The sequence below is a fragment of the Acomys minous genome, assembly GCF_964271855.1.
Source record: "Acomys minous genome assembly, chromosome: 3".
In the NCBI taxonomy this organism is placed as follows: Eukaryota; Metazoa; Chordata; class Mammalia; order Rodentia; family Muridae; genus Acomys; species Acomys minous.
In genome coordinates, this window is record NC_140485.1 from 142,458,619 (window position 1) to 142,465,361 (window position 6,743).

At 47.8% G+C, this 6,743-nt stretch overlaps 1 long non-coding RNA gene across 1 annotated transcript; it reads right to left on the bottom strand.

The window, feature by feature from the left end:
- Positions 1–248: 248 nt before the first annotated feature.
- Positions 249–6,305, bottom strand: LOC311594443. The gene is made up of 4 exons (XR_014778093.1): positions 6,145–6,305; positions 2,550–2,677; positions 2,343–2,429; positions 249–1,153 (listed from the first exon to the last, which is right to left on the bottom strand). It is a non-coding gene; the product is annotated as an uncharacterized lncRNA (long non-coding RNA).
- Positions 6,306–6,743: the final 438 nt, after the last annotated feature.

Consider the following 6,743-nt stretch of genomic DNA (forward strand, 5'->3'; position numbering starts at 1 on the left):
CCTCTGCATGCTGCAGTACCATGTCCTCTGCATGCTGCAGTACCATGTCCTCTGCATGCTGCAGTACCATGTCCTCTACATGCTGCAGTACCATGTCCTCTGCATGCTGCAGTACCATGTCCTCTGCATGCTGCAGTACCATGTCCTCTGCATGCTGCAGTACCATGTCCTCTACATGCTGCAGTACCATGTCCTCTACATGCTGCAGTACCATGTCCTCTGCATGCTACAGTACCATGTCCTCTGCATGCTGCAGTACCATGTCCTCTGCATGCTGCAGTACCATGTCCTCTGCATGCTGCAGTACCATGTCCTCTACATGCTGCAGTACCATGTCCTCTGCATGCTGACTTTAAATCTCATCTGTGCTAGCATTTTACTTTAGCCCTAGATCTCTCCTGTTATATTGGCAATCTGACTCAATTCTAGAATAACCACCGTATCCTGAGTCCCAAAAAAGAAAAAGAGGCCAACCGAGACAGGATGAGACGCCACAGCATCAGGAGAGAGCCAGCCCATCAGGGGAGGGTGTGGCTTGGGGACTTTAAGTATGTGGAACACCACCTCTCCCTCTCCCAAGTGCCCAATAACTGTCTATGAAATCTCTAGAAACGTAGGGACCCTCTTTGCCTGAGCTTTCATGGCACTTCTCAGCCGCAGATGGGAAGGTCAAGTTCTTGATCCCTGCACGATCTCGCAGAGTCATGTCTCCCAAAGCTGTGGCTTCGGTGATATCATTACTGCATTCAAATCTGACTTAAAGTTCTGAGTCCTCCTGACTTATGTAACGGAGAGGAACGGCTTCAGAAGGACGCCCTTTCTCCACGGCTTGAGCTCGCACAGAAGACAGCCTGGATCCGAGAGTGATGCTGTCAGCAGCATTGTGCAAACATCTCCGCACTCAGTGCAGCCGGCACAGTTGGCGGGCCCAGCTGGTCCTGCAGCATCCGGGGGCGGCTCCTGTTGCTGACGTCAATTGGCAGAGCCCATCCGCAAGAAGCTCACATTCAGCCTGCCTCCTCCTACACGCTGCTTTCTCCCTTCCAGCACTCTCAACCAGGCTCTGCTTCTCAGGCCAGTCCTCAGATTTCTTCCAGTGTTTCAAAGGACATGTGTGTCCTTTACAGACACCTTGGTTCAAGCCACTCGCTGCCTGTGGTGATGCAACAACAAAAGCAATATGGGAATCAAGCGTGAAATGATCGTGATCACAACATGTTGATTTCTCAGGAGAGGTTGATGTTAAAAGTGTCAATTAGGTTTTTGTTTTGTTGTTTTTTTGTTTTATTTTTTAACAGAATGGAGAATGGAGATTTTGCTCAAGCAGCTGCCAGTAAACAGGAAGCAGTTGATTATTGATTTTATGGCAATTATTGACTGATCAATTATCTTTGTTTGCATGCCAAGGTCTGTGATTTTGTCCTTGGTTTTTCAGCCTGTGTGAAAAGAACAATCACTACCTCAGTCGGACTTATTCAAGGGGGCGCCTCTGTGCCATGATGCTATGCAAATAAACCAAACGGAAAAAACCCACAGCAAAGCTGATGATACCTCAGCACACCACTGGGTGGGAGAAACAAAGCTAGTAATAACTCCTAACTCGGCATTCTGCCTTTAGGGACTGTTTTCTTACAACAGTCTCGTCTGTGCTAGCATTTACTTTAGCCCTAGATCTCTCCTGTTATGTTGGCAATCTGACTCAGTTCTAGAATGATCACCGTATCCTGAGTCTCAAAGAAGAAAAAGGCCGGCCAAGGCAGGGCGAGAAGCCACAGCAACAGGCAAGACTCGGCCCTTCTGTGGGGTGATGCCTTGGGGCCACCTCTGTAAGAGTTCAGGTCCATCCCAGGGCCTCTTTGCCCACCTTGTCGCTCCCTCCATTTCTAGTTTCTTCATGTGTGTCCACCCTTATAAGTTGAACAGATAACCAATACCTTCTCAGGCTTTCTCTATCGTCTGCTATGCTTGACATTGGGCGTCCATGGACACATCTCCCATCTGGTTTGGTTTTGTTTTTTTTGTTTTAGCCCTGCCTTTTGCTCTGAAGCTTTGAGGCCACTTGAGCCGACCCTTTGTTTCTCTTATCTTATTTCCCGCTTCCTGAATCTTCTCAGGAAGATGCCCCCACCTCAGGCCTCTACTGTGGTCCCATTCTCTAAGCCCCGTGCTTGGGAAAGGCCTAGCAAGCAAGCGGGCCAGCGGGCATCGGCATCCATATTTCCGGGTCTTACAGTGCCCAGCAGGAAGTGGGACCTCGTGGAAGCCCCTCCCCCATCCCTGCCGATCAGCCTCCCCCGCCTCTCACTCACCCGCTGCCCATGTGCTCCACGGACCTGACTCACCTAAACCTTCAGAGGCGCCACAGCTTCGGCAGCTCCCCTCTCACCTACATCTGATCTGCACGCCATCACATGTCCGTCTGAAAAGGCCTTTGTGGATATAAGTTTGTCACATTTTGTCATTAATTTCAATGATAAATTCAAAGGCAAGAAAGAAAATTTGCCTTAAGATATAGAAAAAAAAATCACATTAGCTATTGTGGAACTTACCCCCTCGGTAGGTATGGGCTTCGGTCACTCACGGCCGCTATCTCTGGATGAAAGGCATTTCTCCAAGATTGGATGACCGTGAATAGGCGGGTCCATCAAAATTCAGACACTGTGATGCAACAAGGGCACTGGAAAAGAAGAACTGGGTTGAGTGCCACAAGGCTTCTGGGGCTGGCTTAGATCTCAAAAGAGAGTCGTCTGCTTGCCGCAGTCATTCAAGATAAAAATCTTTGTTGGGTAGTAATTGTACAGATTAGATTGAAAACCAAGCAAAAAACAGACACACACACACACACACACACACACACACACACACACACACACACACACCATATCAGTGACACCAACCTCAGTCCTCTCCCTTGATCCAGGGCTAAGTTCTATGGCTGGGCGAATTTTCCTAATAGCATGCTACGTTGGCCACCTAAGAGCCCCTTAAAGATTTACAGACTTCAAAATTCCAAAGGATGCAGCACTGGGATTCCCTGTCTGGGACCAACTAAGTATTCCCTGGACATGTTAAAGGAGGCCCAACAAAGGCAAGCATGGTTGGTCCTGAGGCAGCCAAAGCCAGAATGTGATCCCTCAGCACCTCTCTGGAGATGCTGGCAAAGTGGTGTACGCGTATGAGCAGCCAGGGTGCCCGGGAGAGCTAACTGGTCATGTTCAGTTTCAAAGGCATAAAACATGGGGCTGGGGAGATGCCCTGGGCGTTAGGAGCATGGCTGCTTTTGCAGAGGACTTGTGTTCAGTTTCTATCACATTTTGCCTCACAGCCACATGCAACTCCAGTGCCAGAAGATCTGTCACCCTCTTCTGTGCATCAGGCATGTGCATACATACATGCATGTAAAAACTCACACGCAAAATAAAACTTAGGAGGAAAAAGAGCCAAAAGGGGCACAATATCTGCCTTCAGATGGTGGAAGATTTTAGTGCATTAAATTATCCTGGCTTAGGCACAAGCTCAGTGGGTAAAGAGCTCGCTTCTCAGGCATGAGGCCCCAAGTTCAGTCCCCCCAAACGCATGGATTAAAAATAAAAATAAAAAGACAGGCTTGAGACTTGGGTTTGTAACCCCAGCAGGCTCAGACGGATTGGATTGCTGGGATTAGGTTGCCAGACAACCTAACTGTGGTGGTTTGAATAAAAATGGCCCCTATAAATTCACATTTGAATGACTGGTCACTAGGTAGTGTAACTGTTTAAAAGGATTGCAAGAATTTGGAAGTGTGGCCTTGGAGGAGCAAGTGTTTCACTGGAGGTGGGCTTTGAGGTTACACACACACACACACACACACACACACACACACACACACCAATGTGGATCTGTTCTGCATGCCGTAGAACAGCACACATGAGCCCTCACAGGTCTTCTCTGGCTGACATAGGGTTGGTTTTACTTTCTTGAAGACTCACCTACAGCGCCTGCCGCAGGGGCTTCTGTTGCTGAGTCTCGCGCCATCACATGGAAGCCACAGTCTGTTTACCCGCTCCTGGCTGGTGACCATTTGGAGCTGTCCTGACTTTTGCCTATCTTAGGTGAAGCTGCATGAAACCCCCGCACAGTCTTCCCACGTGGCTCTGCCTGCTCCTCTCTGTGAATACCTGGGATTCGGGCTCTGAGTTTTTCCTTAGGGCCTTTTGGCACATAAGGCTAGCCTGGGAACACCCCTGCTCCCTGGCACTCTCACCACTACCCACCCCGAGCCCTTCTCTTGTTTTATTTATTGCCCTATTTATGTATTTATGTATGAATTCCCTTTCATTTCTATTCCCCCACCAACCCCTCCTGGCCCTGCAGTTTGGCACATGTGTGATGTTGGTCCAGGAATGCTGGTTAGTAGGAGATCCGGGACGGAGGGCAAGTTTGGGATCCACTGGTCCATAACATAACACCTACATTACAAGTGCTCAGTTTCTTAGCTAAGCCCTGACCTGTGTAGGAGTTGTGCTGGCCACTCGCTTCACTTCTTTTACAACCCAAGCCTTTAAAACTGGTTGTCAGACATTGCTGGGCAGGTGGCACAGGCCTTTAGCCCCAGTACTCCAGAGCAGAAGCAGACCAATCTCCATGAGTTCAAGGCCAGCCTAGTCTACATATCAAGTTCCAGACTAGCCAGAGCTACACAGAAAAAGCTTGTCTCAAAAATACAAAAATTAGGGCTGGAGAGATGAATGGGAGGTTAAGGGCACTGGCTGCTCTTCTAGAGGTTCTGAGTTCAATTCCCAGCAACCACATGTTGGATCACAACCATCTGTGATGTGATCTGATGCCCTCTTCTGGTGTGTAGGTGTACATGCAGGCAGAGCATTGTATATATAATAAATAAATAAATAAATAAATAAATAAAATTTTTTAATACAAAAGTAAATAATACTGGCTGTCCTTACTTGTTTGGGACCTTCAGGCTAAGATCAAGTGTGATATCTGTTCTTATTAGTTTAAAGTAGTTTATTCTTGAAAAGGTAGGCAAGATTAATTAAATCATTTAAAATCTAAAGACCAAAAACCTTCATTTGCTGGGAAGGAAGAAATCATACCACAATTGCAATATCTGGGCATGCATCTATCTATCTACTGCCTGCCTGCCTGCCTGTCTGTCTGTCTGTCTGTCTGTCTGTCTATTGTTTGTCTTGGCAGCACCTGCGGCAGAGAGACATCTGGGTATCACTTTGTCAGAGATGACCTTGTCCAGACCCTGTGCCAATGGATAAGTTGTCACACCTTCTGCTCTAACCCAGCTGCCTATATTGTAACCCTGTCCTTCTTCTATCTAGGCCTTCCCTCCTCAGATAGAATTTGCGAGGAGCTCTGGCCTATATTTCTTTCGTCAGAGCATTACACAATAGATATTTTTGGTATAAGAGACTTTTTAGACCACTGCGAGAAAAGCATGAATAGAGCAGATGCTGAGCTCCTCTCTGGTCAGGTGTATGTCATCTCATGAGGCACCATGCACCCCAGCTCCCACCGACACCCCCCAAAGAACAGTCACAGGAGTCTTGAGGGCTGCCCGGTGACTCACATAAGTCAGTAGTTTAAATCTGAAACTGTCCCTGTGGGACCCAAAACATACATATCACCAGCATCTAGTGGGTACTGAGAATAAGAAAGTAGACTCTCAGATCCTGCGACAGGGACTGTGCAGCCACGGGACAGGGACTGTGCAGCCACAGGACCTGATGGGGTGTCAGTGTACTCAGTTAAAAACCACTCCCCCTCACATCACTTTTAGTTGCTGGTCTGTACTTTTTGAATTCCCGTAGGCCATATGGGCACTAGAACTGAGATAGAGAGCTAGATCAGTAAAACTGTGAAAATCAGCTTATTTCTTTACATACTTGCTGAATTTTAAAGTATTTGGTTTGTGTGTGTGTGTGTGTGTGTGTGTGTGTGTGTGTGTGTGTGTGTTTGGCCTGCATGTATGTCTGCACACCATGTGCCTGTCATGTGTCTGTGGAGGCAAGAAGAGGGCATCAGAACCCCCAGAAGTGGAATTACAAACGATCGATCATGAGTCACTGTGTGGATCCTGGAAAGGGAACCTTGGGCCCATGGAAGAGTAGCCAATGCTCTTAACTGCTGACCTACCTCACCAGCCACACTCTCCTGAACGTTTAAATGAACATCTTCTCTTCTGTAATACAAAGAGATAAGCACAAAGTTAAAATGTGAGCAGTTAAAGTCTGTCCGTAGCACTTAGGCCAGGGCAGGGACACTGGCTTAGCTGCTCATACCTAAGGAAGGGTTGCGGGTTTCCTTCTCTTCTTGGCTCACAGATGTAGCATAAATGAAAATAACGTCTGCTAAGACCCCAATCAGACCAGAAAGCCCAGGTGACTCACGAAGCCGGTGATGGGTGAGCATACAGGAGTGGCTGTGTTTGTCATGATTCCTGCTGCCCCGAGGGATCCACCTTCTTTCTCATTTCTTCTCATTTCCTTCTTTTCTTTATTTTTCCCCCATTTCCAACAGACTCTAGAACCTTCCAGTGTCTCAACTAGTGAGCTGCTTAACTGGTTCCGCTGACTAATTTTATTGGCTGTTAAAACAGCTTTGGAAAAGCTCTTGAGTGCTGGAGTCGGCGCTGTAAACACACCACCTCTCCACCACCCTGAACGCTTGCCCATTCCTATTACGGCCGGGGACTCGCTGGCTGGAGCCCTTTTTGTAAAGGAAACGGGATCGTT